Raw genomic sequence first — 16604 nt, forward strand, 5'->3', positions numbered from 1 at the left:
TTACCAAAACAAGTTGGATGGGTAAAAGAACAAATGGCCTTGTCTTAAAGAACGTAAAAGAGGATCGAAGATTATTAAATACGATAAAGAAAAGGAAACCAGAGTTCCTTGGACATGTACTGAGACATGACTCTCTTGTCCAAACAATCACTCAAGGTAAAGTACTGGGAAAGAGACCCAGAGGACGACCAGTAATGTCATGTAGCAACATGAAGAGGCTTGCAAAAGATCGTCAGATGTGGGTACAGTGACAAGGTATTGAAGCAAACACTGGCTGAATATTGTTTATGTAACTTAGACGTTGTTTACGAAGACGTTGTCTAAAGTTTAAAATTAGTTATCGTTTCTACAATCGGCCCTTTCTTTCCACCCTTCCTTGAAGGTTTGCTATAAGGAAAATCAAGGTCGCAGCTTTTTTTGTGGAATGAAATGGCGTATGGTTTTCAGTACCAGGAATGTCCGAGGACAAGTTCGGCTCGCCAGGTACAGGTCTTTCGATTTGACTCCCGTAGGCGACCTGCGCGTCGTGATGTGGATGAAATTATTATGAAGACGACACATACACCCAGCCCCCGTACTAGCGAAATTAACTAATGATGGTTAAAATTCCCGACCCTGATGGGAATCGAACCCGGAAACCAAAGGCCAGCACGCTAACCATTTAGCCATGGAGCCGGACGCAGCTTTTTGTGTTTGCTTGGTACGATAAAGAGGCGGCCGAAGAAAGGGTTGCAAGCTGTCTTGTTAGAAATCCCCTGGTAACCCACATTCCTGTCAGACAAATTCAGGTATACCATAGCCGCTGTTTCTTTGGTCTTCGGAACATAACACGCAGCCACATTTTAGGCGTACGTCTTATGGTCCAAAGCATACGGTATATAAATCCCAAGCTCTTGTTATATTATTGCCGGTCCCTTGATGTAGGGGTAGAGTGCCTGCCTCTCGCCCGGAGGCCCCGAGTTCGATTCCCGGCCAGGTCAGGGATTTTTCTCTCGACCTGAGGGCTGGTTCGAGGTCCACTCAGCGTACGTGATTAGAACTGAGTAGCTATCTGACGGTGATATGGCGGCCCCGGCTGAGAGGATGCGTCGTGCTGACCACACGACCCCTCGTAATCTGTAAGCCTTCGGGCTGAGCAGCGGTCTATGGGCAGGCCAAGGCCCTTTCAAGGGCGTTAAGTGCCGTGGGGTTTGGGTCTTGTTATATTATTACAAATATTTTTTGTTTGAGAACATTATATATGTAAATACTCTGAGCCTGGATTCAGAAATTATTTACCACTCTCATCCTTCCGTTGCTGAAGGAAGGATTTCCATTCCATGCAAGAGGCCATTTAGAAACAAATTAAAATTATCTATTAAAGGCACGATTGTAATTTCAAACCAACCTTCACCCTTCCAGGGCCATGCAATGCTGCGTGAGGACATCGCTTTATTTCCAGCAGTTACACAGTCACAAGACGTGGAAAGGAGGGCTTCATGGATCTCCTATAAAATCGCCGACATTCACATTTAATTTCCTAACACTTTGCAGCAAGCCATTAAAATCCCCTCAAACAACTGCCTTATAACCAACGGCTTTCTTTCCCAGTGTTTGTAACACCTCTTTAATACGCTCCAAATGCCAACCGCTACCATAAATTCACCGCCACCACCATCACAACACTTCTTAAGCTTTGTTAAATAGAGTTTGCTTAACTCTTCGGCTGACTATCAAAACAGAACTTGAAATGCTTCCTACGGAATGTACACGCACGCAAGATTTACCTTGGCAAAGTTAGGATCGTATTTCCTTTATTTCATTTATCAGTTAAGAAGAAGAAGAGGAAGAATAAGGAACAAGAACGGCAATGAATGTGGGAGGAGTACCGGGCTAATGTTAAAACCCGGGGAAGAAGACAGTTAATAATAATAATAATAATAATAATAATAATAATAATAATAATAATAATAATAATAAAACCGGGCGAGTTGGCCGTGCGCGTAGAGGCGCGCGGCTGTGAGCTTGCATCCGGGAGATAGTAGGTTCGAATCCCACTATCGGCAGCCCTGAAGATGGTTTTCCGTGGTTTCCCATTTTCACACCAGGCAAATGCTGGGGCTGTACCTTAATTAAGGCCACGGCCGTTTCCTTCCAACTCCTAGGCCTTTCCCATCCCATCGTCGCCATAAGACCTATCTGTGTCGGTGCGACGTAAAGCCCCTAGCAAAAAATAATAATAATAATAATAATAATAATAATACATGTCATCATATAGAGTCCAACAATAAGGTAAGGCCTTGCCCTGTTGATGGGGGTGCCGTAGAATATCACCTACGGCATCCCCTGCCAGCCGTAAGAGACGACTAACAGAGGCCACAGTGGCTCCTAACCTGGGAGCGTGGAATGGCGACCATGGAGCCCTTAGCTGAATCCTGTCATTTCTTCCACTTACTTGTGCCGAGATACTCACTTTCATCTATCCTATCCGACTTCCCATGGTCTACTCTCGTTCTTTTCCGACCCCGACGGTATTAGAGCATTTGAGGCCTAGGGAGTCTTTCATTTTCAGACCCACCAAGGCCCTTGTCTTTCTTTGGCCGATTCATTCTTTTTTTTTCTTTTTTTTAAGTGTCGGATCCCTGCAATGTTTTTCCTGTGTTTAGTGTTAATGGAGGATGGTTTCCCCGTTATACTTTCATAATCACGACCACCAATAATGTACTACCAAACTTTCAGGGTACATTCTTCCCACGCAGAAGAAGAAAATATGTTATATGGACATGGATGCGGAAACACTTTATTTCGTTGTTACAACTCATTTTGTACAACTCTACATAGTACATTAAGCATGAGAAACACGCAGGAGTAGAACATACCAGCATACCATTATTTTGCTAGTGGTTTAACGTTTGAGCCGGCCTCGCGGTGTAGGGGGCCGTGTGACTGCCTGTTATCCGGAGGCCCGGCCAGGTCAGGGATTTTTTCCTGCATCTGAGGGCTGGTTCGAGGTCCACTCAGCCTACGTGATTACAATTGAGGAGCTATCTGACGGTGAGATACCAGCCCCGGTCTAGAAAGCCAAGAATAACGGCCGACAGGATCCGTCGTGCACACCACACGACACCTCGTAATCTGCAGGCCTTCGGGCTGAGCAACGGTCGCTTGGTAGGCCATAGCCCTTCGGGGCTGTTGAGCCATTCCTTTCTTTTTTTCTTGGTTTAACGTTTCGGCGACGTAAGAATGCGAAAGGCCTAGGATTGGGAAGCCAGCATCCATGGCCTTGTTTGAAGATGGGAAACCACGGAAAACCATCTTCAGGGGTACCGATGATGGGATTCGAACTCACAATCTCCTGAATGCAAACTCACAGCTGCGCGGCACTAAACGCCAGCGTACCACATGTAGCTCCTTCTTAGATGAAATGTTGAAAATGCCTTCCGTTAGCATTAATACATGCATCAACCCTGCATCGTACCGAATCCTGGATGCTCTGAGGTATATCTAAAGTGTCACTGCCCCCCGGTGTGGGTGGCAGTTCAATCTTGCCGCATGCATTGTCGTTGGAGGGATACGGTTCTGGCACGACAAAAACGTCGCAAATCCTGTGGGAATGAGGTCTCTGTATGCTTGATCCACTATTTTTGGATTTTGTGCAACAGTCTTGCTATTCTTTCATTGATCCATATGCAATTTTTTCTGGTGTTATCCCGCTATTTCTCTCTTTCGTACACTTTCCCTTCCATGTTCCAATAATTTACAAATATCCTCAGCGATTGCCCGCGATGTAGTGGAGTTCGCTTTCTTGGCTTTGTTTTTCTCCACTTGGCACGGTCATGTGCCTGGTCGGGGTGTAGACCTATGATGGTCAGGTAGTTATGAAAGATGTCGAGCCATGTCTGCTTTGGTCTTCCTACTGGTCGTCTTCCCGCAACTTCCATGGTCAAACCTGGAAACTCCTCGGAGAGATCTGCTCGAAGCACGTGTCCATACCTTCATCTTGTCTGTGATTGTTGCAGTTCCATATCTAACACGGATGTCATCATTACTGACATAATCATGGCGTGTAAGACCCGATGTCCAGCGAAGGATTCTGGTTTCCATAACGACAAGTGGATGATCTGCTTCCTTTGTTGCAGGCCAACACTCTGCACCAAACAGTGTAACTGGACGAATGACAGTCCGATATATTTTCGACTTGAATCGCTCGGCAATTTCTTGTCACAGAGCACGCCAGTCATACACCGCCACTTTAGCCACGCATTATTGATGCTGTTGGCTCTTTCGGTACTGAGGGTCCCAATGGCAGTCATGGTTGAGCCAAGTTTTGGATCATATCCATAACATTGGGATCTGTCTTCATGTACTCCGTCCTATCAATATTAAGACGTAGTCCGAACACCTCTAGGAGAGTTTCCCATACCTGTCCTTGTTCTTGGAACTCAGTCTAGCTCACAGAGGCCAACAGCACATCATCGGCAAGAAGGAGGGTCCAAAGTGCCGGTTTCTGCAGATCTTTTGTGATGGCGTCCATGGTTAGGACAAAAAACAGGGGTCAAAGTGCTGATCCCTGATGAACAGTCACTGAGGTGGAAAAATAACATGACAGACCAGTAGCTAATTGATCATACTTGCTCCGACATAATCTGGCTTTTCCCGAAAATCAGCCAGCCGCGAGTCAGCCCGTCCGATAGCCATGATCGTTAAGGCGTTGAAGTCTATATGGTCTGACTCCGTGGTTAGCCGGTTCCAGTCCTTTTGGTCGAAAACATTTTCTCCATTAGCTTGTTGGCCGACGGTGTAGGGGAAGTGGTGGTATACAATTTATAATCACTAGATTGCGTGCCAAAAGCTTGGATTAAATTCCAAACCTCTCCGCAGTGTTCATATGGAGTAAAGACATATGACGGTGATTCGTCCGTCGGATGGAGACGTAAAGCTTTGAGCAGATCCGTTGGTGTTATTCGAAAGGAGAAGGCCACGTGCTGAAACTGGGTATCACCCTCTCTCTAACTCATCATCATCATCATCCCATATCTAGACGCGCAAGTCACTTACGGGTGTCAGACAGAAAGACCTGCAGCCGGCAAGCCGAACATGTCCTCCAACATTTTCGGCACTTAAGCTTTTACAAGTTGCTTTACGTTGCATCGACACATGGCGATGATGGGATAGGAAAGGCCTAGGAGTGGAAAGGAATCGACCATGGCATTAATTAAGGTACAGCCCCCCAGCATTTTCCTGGTGTGAAAACGGGAAACCACAGAAAACCGTCTTCAGGGCTGCCGACAGTGGGGCTAGAACCACTATATCCATGCAAGCTCACAGCTGCGCGCCCCTAACCGCACGGCCAGCTCGCTCGGTGGCACAAAAAGCCATAAAATAGATACGTAAGTCGAGTCATAAGTCATGGCAACTATGTTTTTTCTCGCCAACAGGAGACAACACGGAAAATCTAAGATATGCATTTGGAAACGTACGGTATGTACTTGCGTATGATGCCACTAGATGGTGTATGTAAACAACAGTGTGGGTCTAAGCATGCCCCCAAGTTCAGTGTGTGAGTGAGAGCGTCACAAAATGAAAGTCCCAAGCAGGAGCAACGATCGTACATTAAAATAGCAGTTTTCCGTGGCAAAAATGCACGCCAATACCATGCAGAGCTGCGGGAAGCATTAGGTGTGCATGTCATGCGCTATACAACAGTGGCGAGGTGGGTGGAGACGTTCAAACGGGGTAGAGTATCAACTGCCGATTTCCCTCGCCCAGGCCGTCCAGTGTCCATGGACAAAGATGTACGGATAATGGTCTGTAACCAGTTTAGACCTGTCCTCTGTACGTAGTCTTATGTGTTTGCTGTCTATACCATAATAAAACAATGTTTTCCAATGGTCTGTGTTCTGTCACTTTCCTACGAGAATCTCCTGAAGTCAGAATTTGTCTTCAGGCACTATGCATAAGTATATGCCCTATATTTCCAAATGCATATCTTAAGATTTTCGTGTTGTCTCCTGTTCGCGAGAAAAAAAAAATAGTTCCCATGACTTATGACTCGACCCTCGCAGATGGTACAGAGTTTGGTGAAATTATATCCAGCCGTTTCTCCGTTATGTCGTAACAAACTCACAGACAGACAAATAAACTGAATCTACCTTGGACTTGCGTACACCAAAATCCGAGATAACAAACAGGTATAAGGCAAAACAAAAATGTAAGTACAATTTACAGTATATATATGATTGTGGGAGAAAAACTATGAATGTTAACCGTGTGATAATTGGGGAAAGGTAACCAGTTTCATTTCCTCTTAAAGCATACATTGATAGCCCTTTCAAATCCTGCCCACACATATGTGCGCGTCAAGAATATATTTCTTTCTGGCTTCCTATTTCCCGCTAAACAGTAAAAACGTGTACTATACCGTTGTGTAGGTTTTTCTCTCTCCGCTTTAACTGGTTAATATTACAATAACATCCAAGGACCTGATTGTGCAATGTTGATGAGTACCTATGCCTATCAAGGACTTCTTCTTCTTAAGCCGTCGTCTCCAAACGGAGGTAGACGATCCACACGGCCAGCTCTGATCTTGACGTTGCAGCCATACCATGTGGATTTATTGGAATATCTCTCAGGATCTTTAATGCAGTGGTTTCTCGTTGCCTTCTGCATCCTAATGCCGTTGACCAAACTGGTTCCTCCGCCTTTGGGAACAACTTCTTGTCCCCAGGACAATAGAGTGCCCTTACCCATACCTGCCCATCCACTCTCAAAGAGGCTGTTGTCACTTGGTATAGGGGATCTCCTTATACCAGGAGATAGTCGGTCCCTTCATTCAGTAGCCGCCTGCATATAAAATATTCTTTTTGTATGCAGTCGTTGCCCCCTCTCTACCACGGGGAGGTGAATGTCAGGATTTCACCGTCACTCAAACAAGGACCAAATGGCATTTCCTTGTTTCTCTGGTTCTTTAGAGAGGAATCAAGGACTATATAATAATAATAATAATAATAATAATAATAATAATAATAATAATAATAATAGTTGTCAATGGAGAGATGGCGTGGAATGACATTAATAAACGAATAAGTCTGAGTGGTGTCTTTAAAAGCAGGAAAGATCACAGAATGAAGGTAGAGTTAGAATTCAAGAGTACAAATATTTATTTATAATTTGACTCTTTTTTCAGCAAAAAAAATGTAAAACTCAAAAAATCTGTGTTTCAGTTTTTCTTACTTGCAATCATTCTTTCATCTTAGTTGTTTTCTTTCTTTCTTTCTTGCGAACCGGCCAAACTTAGGACCACGCCAATACCACTTCACTTCCTTCTAATCATCCCTTCTTCCTTTCTTCTTTCTCCACAGTGCCTTCATTCTTTCAGAATGTTGCGCTCTTGCTTTTCTTCAACCAGAACTTTTATGTTGTAAAGTCTTTTCTTGAATTGCTCTCTATCACGACATTATTCATCTGCTTGGCATATCCTCCCTTGGCTCTTCAAGTAGTATATTTTATTAAAAATTTGTTTATTTAACCTTGCTGGATCCATTCTGACCATGTGTAAATAGAATCGCAGCCGTCTTTTCCTTATTGTTGTTTCCAGGTCTTCTGTTCTTTTGTATATCTCCTTATTTGATCGTAATCTGTAGTTTCCCTTTATCACCCTTGGGCCATAAATCCTCCTCAATATTCTCCTTTCAATCTTTAGTAGTTTTTCCAGGTTCGTTAGTGTTGCTGTTTACACCCCATACAGAATCACTCGTTTCGCATTGATGGAAAGATTTTTTTTGTTGTAAATGGCTTTGGTGGCAATGTTTAGCTTTTCCAACTTAAGTCTTCTATTTTCCATGGCCTCTTTATCCATCCCGTTGCTGCTGATAATCTCTCCCAGATATTTAAACTGCTTCACTTCGCCATATTTCGTCTTCATTGTTCTCTTCACATAATTTCTGTCCGTGCTCATCATCTCTGTTTTCGTGAAGGAGATTTTTAAACCTGTTTTCTCGGCTATCTCCTGTAGTTCATTTATCTGTGTTATTGCTTCCTATTCTGTCTCAGCGAAGAGTGCCAAATCATCAGCAAAGGCCAAACACTTGGGTTTGACATGTTTATTTTTACTACCTATTATAGCACCTGAGTCATTATGTTTCCCCAGTGTTTTCATGATCTTATCTAGAAACACGTTGAAGAGTGTTGGTGATAAGCTGTCACCCTGTCTCAGACCTGTTTTTATCTGGGTTAGCTGACCTCTCCTCGAAATTTCACTTTGGATATGGTGTTTGTTAGTGTTAACCTAAGTAAGTTGAGTGTTTTTTGATCGATGCCATATTCTCTCAAAATTGCCATCAATGTGTCTCTATCTATTGAATCGTACGCTTTTTGAAAGTCAACGAAAGAGATGAAGATGTTCTTTGGTCGCGCATTGTAATATTTGATTATCATTTTTAGACTCAAGATATAATCCTGACAAGATCGCCCTCTCCTGAAGCCACCCTGATACTCTCCCAACTTGTGGTCAATTTGCGGTGTCACTCTGTTCAATAGGAGTTTAGAGAAAATCTTATCCGTGACAGATAAAAGTTGTTTATATTCATGTTGAAAAGATTTCTTAGCAGATAAAGTAGGTGTCTTCGTACTACGAAAAACGTAAAATTAAGCAGTTTCCTCAATTGTGCCGAAAGTTGAAGGGCTAAAGGGCCCGGAAAGGTTTCCGTTTGTGAATCCTTAATAGTTCTATCTACCGGGCGAGTTGGCTGTGCGGCTGTGAGCTTGCATCCGGGAGATAGTGGGTTCGAATCCCACTGTCGGCAGCCCTGAAGATGGTTTTCCGTGGTTTCCCATTTTCACACCAGGCAAATGCTGGGGCTGTACTTTAATTAAGGCCACGGCCGCTTCCTTCCAACTCCTAGGCCTTTCCTATCCCATCGGCGCCATAAGACCTATCTGCGTCGGAGCGACGTAAAGCCACTAGCAAAAAAAATAGTAATAATGTTATTTGCTTTACGTCCCATTCTTTTACGGTTTTCGGAGACGCCGAGGTGCCGGAATTTAGTCCCGCAGGAGTTCTTTTACGTGCCAGTAAATCTACCGACACGAGGCTGACGTATTTCAGCACCTTCAAATACCACCAGACTGAGCCAGGATAGAACCTGCCATGTTCGGGTCAGAAGGCCAGCGCCTCAACCGTCTGAGCCACTCAGCCCGGCCAAAAAAAATAGCTCTATCAAAGTAACAAAATTCGAAAGTCACTTCCGGCCTAAATGGAGTTCCGGATATACAGCCTTAAATCGCTTCTTTCTTTACTCGTCTTCTTTTCGATTAAAATCCAAGCCGCATTAACTTATTTACATAATCCTTTCTATAATATGGTTCTTGGTTCAATACCCTCAGGCATTTGTTGATTTTTTATAAAAATGTACACACCGAATGTAGTTATAAGGGCTTAGGTGAAACTCTGCATTGACTCACATTAGCGCTCGTGGTGGTGCTTCAGTCAAACAATGCCCTGACTCACATCAGCGCTCGTAGTGGTAGAAAAAGGCAAACTGCTAATCTAATCAACCGAAAAACGACGATTAAGGAAAGGATTGTAATTTTTAGAAGTTTATTATATTTTATTTGCCTAAAATTCGTAGTTCGTATCCTCAGGATGTTTTCAACAATGAGTTGCTTGCCTGAAGGGCTAGAACTGTGGATTTTTTAACGTTCTTTCTTTCTTTCTTTCTTTCTTTAGAGACAGTGAACTGCTTCTTTTCCCCCAGCTAGTGATTAAAGTCGTGCCAATAAGAACATAAGAAACTCACTGGGGCACTCCATTAAAGAGCATTACAGTTTGTTTGCAGAAATAAAAAATGTCTACTTTCCTGTCTTATTCCACTTACTGGAGATATTGTTCTTCACCTGTTGTGAGTGCTTCAAGACCATGGTGTTGGTCCGACCATCCTCATGTACTAGAGGAGGGAAAGAGCTAGCCAGGCAGCAGCTGCCTACTAAATAATGGATCTCTAAGAGCTGGTACAGTTGCTCTCCGGAGAATACATTTCATTTGTACAAGAAAGCATTCATTTTTCGTGAAGAGGACCTCGGGGATTCCCCTCTGCAGTGATAGGAGATTCCATGAGATTGGCTCGCTTCTATTGTCTGATGCGTCTTTCATTCTTTATACGCGCTCTGATGATGGCATTGGAAGGAAAAACGGCTTCATCTTTCTCCTCCCCTTGTAGTTTCATTTCAATTTTCTCCTTATTAGAGGGAGAAATGTGATTAAAAGTGGAATAATAGGATTTCCCTCTTCGGCAGGATTATTAGTATACGGCTAAATCTGTCGATACCACAATTTGTCCTTTAATATACAGCTTTCTCTTAAGCGCATTTAATCCAGAAATTCTGTTGTCTGGCTGCACGCCTTCTTTCACTTCGCATATGTTGTATTGCTACCTTAAGTGACGGTAGCATTAACACTAATTATATCTTTACACCAGAGGTGCTCAGCTGAGCGCTCGTTGAAGCTAGCCCTGTGCGGCCGGGCTGGTGTGACGTAAATGAGGGCAGCTTACGTAGCAAGCATACGTCACAATGAAGCGAGAGAGCGCAAACACTTGAGAGGGATGTGGAGCGGTGGCGTTCAATTGTGACTACGAAGCTGTCCTCCGCTACTCAACGAAATGTTCATTGCGGTACCGTATAGTATAAAAGAAAACATTATAATGGTCAGAAAACCGACCTTTTCAAGATTTCCGGTTTGATTTCTACTGCGCTGGATATAAACAGTCAGTTTTATTCAAAGACTATATAATTATTGTGTTAAAAAAGATACAGGGTTTAAGCGTAGAAGCTATGATTTACAATTCCTTGGATATAAATGACAGTACTTCCATTTTAAAAAGTAAAATTCCTGTTATTCATTCAGCAAAACATAATATATTTACATAATTCAACAAGTTTATTGCTTGATTTTTCAGTGTTGTGTTGTTTTCCCTGCTCACTGAATTTCTGAAAATAGTATCTAAATCTTATCAGGCATGCGACAATCATAGCTAGCCTCTAAATGGCGAGACAGTTTCATCACGAGTGAGGACATAGATATTTATTGTCCGGCTCCGAGGCTAAATGGTTAGCGTGCTGGCCTTTGGTCACAGGCGTCTCGGGTTCGATTCCCGGCAGGGTCGGGAATTTTAACTGTAATTGGTTAATTCCGCTGACGCGGGGGCTGGGTGTATGTGTCGTCTTCATCATCATTTCATCTTCATCCCGACGCGCAGGTCGCCTACGGGTGTCAAATCAAAAGACCTGCATCTGGCGAACCGAACTTGCCCTCGGATACTCCCGGCACTAAAAGCCATACGCCATTTCATTTCATAGTAGATATTTATTATCCAGGAAAAACATGCTACAACGTAGATGTACCTACCAAATAAATGTACAATATGTCTTCAAATAAATAATCTAAGTTATGTTATTCCTGATAAGTATGATTGGACTGTTGGTGAGTTTATCAGATAATTTAAAGCCTAGCAACCATAAGCTACAGCTTATGCAACTTGACTCCATATTATGCACTGAAGAAAATGGAAATTGCAACACCCAGAAGGAGTGGTGCTACATTGCTGCAATTGAACATGCAGGACGAGTGTTCGTTTGTGATTCGATCATTACACTTTCAGGTCCCTCTGACCGCAAGTTTGGACAACAATTAATACAGGATGTGCCCACCACGAGCTGCAAGACATTGATGAATTCGTCGAGGCATGGAGTCAATAAGGCCCTGGATCGCTTCCTGAGGAATTGTGCCCCATGCTTGCTGCACTGCACGGGTAGTTGTTCCAGAGTTGTGGGTGGCTGAGGACGGTTGGCCAGGTGTCGACCCATCATGTCCCATACATGCTCAATAGGACTGAGGTCCGGAGATCTGGCGGGCCATTCTAAGGTTGTGATGTCATGGAGAGCTTCTCTGGAGATGCGTGCAGTGTGAACCCGGGGATTGTCCTGCTGAAACATCCCATTAGCAATGTTCACCATCATAGGGACAACCACTGGATTGAGTACCTTTTTTTTTATTATTATTTTGCTTTACGTCGCACCGACACAGATATGTCTTATGGCGACGATGTGACAGGAAAGGCCTAGGAATGGGAAGGAAGCGACCGTGGCCTTAATTAAGGTACAGCCCCAGCATTTGCCTGGTGTGAAAATGGGAAACCACGGAAAACCATCTTCAGGGCTGCCGACAGTGGGGCTCGAACCCACTATCTCCCGATTACTGGATACTGGCCGCACTTAAGCGACTGCAGCTATCGAGCTCGGTGGATTGAGTACCCTATCAACGTACTGTCGAGCAGTCATAGTGCCCTCAACAAGCACTAATTGTATTTCACATTAAAGCCAATAGCTCCCCAGACCATAATGCTTGGTGTTGGCCCTGTGTGCCTCTCAACAGTAAGATCTGGGCGACCCCTCTCCCCGCTACGTCGGCGCACACGATTCCGGCGGTCATTGCGGGCAAGGCAGAAGACGACCCTATGCCATTCGTCAACCCACGTCGATCTTTCTCGACACCAGGCCAGCCTTACACGTCGCTGTTGTGGGGTCAATTGAACACCTTCTACAGGGACACGGGCTCGTAAGCCAGCTGCACGCAGGCGATTACCAACTGTTTGTTGTGTAACGTGGGGTGCCACAGCTGCTCGAATTTGCGCTGCTGTTGCATGGGGTTCCATCCGGGCCATTCGAATGATGCGGCGATCCTCTCTCACAGTTGTCTGTCGCGCTGGGCCTGTGCCAGGTCTACGGGTGTGGGTACCTTCATTTGACCACTGCTGCCATACACGTTGTACCGTAGATGCCTGTCGGCCAACACGTGCAGCGACAGTCCTTAGCGATAATCCAGCCTCACACAGCCCAATTATCCGAGCCCTCTCAAACGGCGACAGTTGTTGATAGCGTGCTCTTCTCTGTCGTCAAGGCATGCTTGACGGGGAACACTTCACTGCACAGACTGCAAATCAACTACGCTACACCAGAGTCCGTATACTGGAGTTGATTCCTCCGCGACTAATCACGTGTGGAGACCTGTAGCAACAATCCAATGGGTCTGAAACTTTGATCGTTAACATACCTACATGGCATCGTTCAATATCTTGAAAATCAACACAAACGACCAATGCCTTCATGGTGTTGCAATTTCCATTTTCTTAAGTGTATTAAAGATGCTTCTAAAAGCACCTCTTAAAATATCTTCTTCTTCTTTATCTGTTTACACTCCAGGGCACCGAGCTCGATAGCTGCAGTCGCTTAAGTGCAGCCAGTATCCAGTATTCAGGAGATAGTAGGTTCCAGCCCCAATGTCGGAAGCCCTGAAGATGGTTTCCCGTGGTTTCCCATTTTCACACCAGGCAAATGCTGGGGCTGTACCTTAATTAAGGCCACGGCTGCTCCCTTCCCAGTCCTAGCCCTTTCCTGTCCCATCGTCGCCATAAGACCTATCTGTGTCGGTGCGACGTAACGCAAATAGCAAAACACTCCAGGGTCGGTTTTTCCCTCGGACTCAGCGAGGGATCCCACCTCTACCACCTCAAGGGCAGTGTCCTAGAGCTTCAGACTCTGGGCCTGTTCTGGCGAGGCACTACGTCTGTACCAGAAACAGCGACACCCGGCTGCTACGACATTCCGCCGTGTTGAAAGACGCCAAACGACATCAGGCGTAATTTCCAACCAGCCACCAGTCCGCGATAGACTCGTTAAATCGGGTGAAACAGAAGAGGCCGTTCTGGAGGCAGCTCGTAATAATCCACACATCAGTACAAGGGGGATTGCATGACAGGTGAACACCAGCCAGCCGTCCGTCAGGCGTATAATGCATGAACATAAATTTCACCCATAGCATCTTGAGCTACACCAAGAGCTCCATGGGCGGGATTTCGAAGCTCGAATGGAGTTCTGTCGGTGGCTATTAGGCAGGCTGGACAATGATGCAGCATTCGTATCGCATATCTTGTTCTCCGACGAATCGCGCTTCCACAATGATGAGAACCGTCAATCACCACAACATGCACTACTGGAGTCCAGACAATCCTCACTGGGTGCGACAGGTGGCCCATCAAATACGATAAGGAGTGAATGTTTGGTGTGGAATCTTGGGGGTCGCCTGAGTGGACCTTATTTCTCCGAGGGCCATCGGACGGGCCACCGCTACCTGTACTTTCTGCATCAGGAACTCTCACTGCTGCCGGAGGGTTTGACGATGTGGTTGGAACAGGATGGAGCTCCACCACATTAGACTTTGCACAATCGTAACCATCTGAACGAGGAACTGCGAGGGAAATGGATAGGACGAGGAGGCCCTGTTTCTTGGCCCGCCAGATTACCGGATTTAACGCTGTTGGTCTTATTCTTGTGGGACCATTTGAAGAACGTTTTTACATTCAAGCGCCGGAAAACCCCGACCAGCTCCGGCAACTCATCACGGACGCCTTCCGAGCAATTACACCTGGAATGCTTCAGCACGTAAAACGATCTGTTGGACACCGGGCTCGAATGTGCATAAACCAAAACGGTCATCACATCGAGTATTTGCTGCGATAAAACATTCTCAGGGCAGTTGTGCTCCTATTATTTCCGGTCTGTATGAGTACGGCCTGCTAACTAATCGGCCCTTCTTAGGGCCACAAACACATTCATTCATACACAATTTGCATGAAATCGGGTATTGAACTTACATTGTGTGTGGTACCGGTTAAACAAATATTTCAAAAATGTATAATCTTCGCCCCGGACTCAACCTCCCACCTGACATGCAAGCCCGCTCCACCACGCCTTTACCAACTACACTCCGGTTCCGCATTGTACACTTGGCAGCTTATAGCACGTATTAGGTTTACTGCGGTCACAATATCAATTTAGTGTTTCGCCGTAGTGTCAGGTTCATATAATCTAGAAGACACGCGCATGCCTTCCATTGTTTAATACGAGTATAACATAACGGCGTCCTATCATGGTGAGGCGGTAAATACCAAGATATCCGGTTGTGTTGTCTGAGCATACCGGCAGGGCAGATGTTTTCAGGACGGATTGAATACTGTGAGGTGCATAAAACTACATTGGAAAGGGCGGCTGAATAACGCTGTATAGAAGTTAATAAATGAGCTTATAACACTAAAATGACCCAAATACGACCTAAACAATAAAAACGGCAAAAATATGCATTTATATGCAACATAAAATTGCTTTAATAAGGATCAGGGACCCATTATTTACGCTTATATTTTATATTTCTGGTAAAATGAGCTTAGCAAAGAAATACGACATTTCCTTAACATCCGTACCTTTACTATAATACTAACTTAAATTTCTTTCTTTCTTTCTTTCTTTCTTTCTTTCTTTCTTTCTTTCTTAATCTGTATACCCTCCAGGGTTGGTTTCTCCCTCTGACTCAGCAAGGGATCCCACCTCTACCGCCTCAAGGGCAGTTTCCTGGAGCGTGAGACATTGGGTCGGGGGATACAATTGGGGAGTATGACCAATACCTCGCCCAGACGGCCCCATCTGCTATGCTGAACAGGGGCCTTGGTGGGGGATGGTAACTTTAAGGAAAAGGGAAGGAAGCGGCCGAAGCCTTAAATTAGGTACCATCCCGCCATTTGTCTGGAGGAGAAGTGGGAAACCACGGAAAACCAATTCCAGAATGGCTAAGGTGGGAATAGAACCCACCTCTAATCAGTTGACCTCCCGAGGCTGAGTGGACCTCGTTCCAGCCCTCGTACCACTTTTCAAATTTCGTGGCAGAGCCGGGAATCGAACCCGGGCCTCCGGGGGTGGCAGCTAATCACACTAACCACTACACCACAAAGGCGGACATCTTAAAATTCACGGAAAAATAATTTCTACCCTTCAATTTACGATATGTCAATTAATCATTCATCCAAGTGTTATTGAAATCTGTCAGGTACCTTGTAGGTCCGGCTCACCGAGAAGACGGGAACTTTCAAAGAAGGAAGCTCTGAATTACCGTGGATCAGCTCACCATATCCGATGTAGTTATGCTACATAACCTTCCCTCTCGTCTCCATTTGTCTCATTTCTTTACATGTAAATGATACATCTCTTTATCCCATTTCTTTCTGCTTTACACGTATCCCTTTACTCTTGCAAAAAACTACTTTTCGGGCGGCGAAAATAGAGTTGCATCAATTATATAATCTGTTTCATCTTTCTTTGTTTTTTCCCTTCATTACTTTATTTTTTGTGGGCGTGTGTACGTATATACACACAGATATGGAGTTTCGTTTCTAAACTTCAATGTACATATATACGACTGTTCTTTTGTGTTCCTGTTTTTTCTTTTTTTCTCTACACTTTCCTCATTCCCTTTTCTTTTGTCATGCTACAAAACGAGTTATGTAATTCTTTTACTTCGCTTTGTCGTCAGCTGAAGACTCGCACAGAGAAACCAGTGGTAGTAAGAGGGATTTCTTTTTTCTAATGTGACATCTTTGTACGTCTATATAAATGAAATCATAATTTCGTCTGTATACATTTTTTTTTTTAATCACTGATTACGCACAGGTTTCGTTTATTATTATCTTTTGCTTCGTTGTTTGGTTGTTAGAATTCAAAGAAAAGGGGCTCGATATAGT

This window comes from Anabrus simplex, chromosome 13, assembly GCF_040414725.1.
Source record: "Anabrus simplex isolate iqAnaSimp1 chromosome 13, ASM4041472v1, whole genome shotgun sequence".
Classification (NCBI taxonomy): Eukaryota; Metazoa; Arthropoda; class Insecta; order Orthoptera; family Tettigoniidae; genus Anabrus; species Anabrus simplex.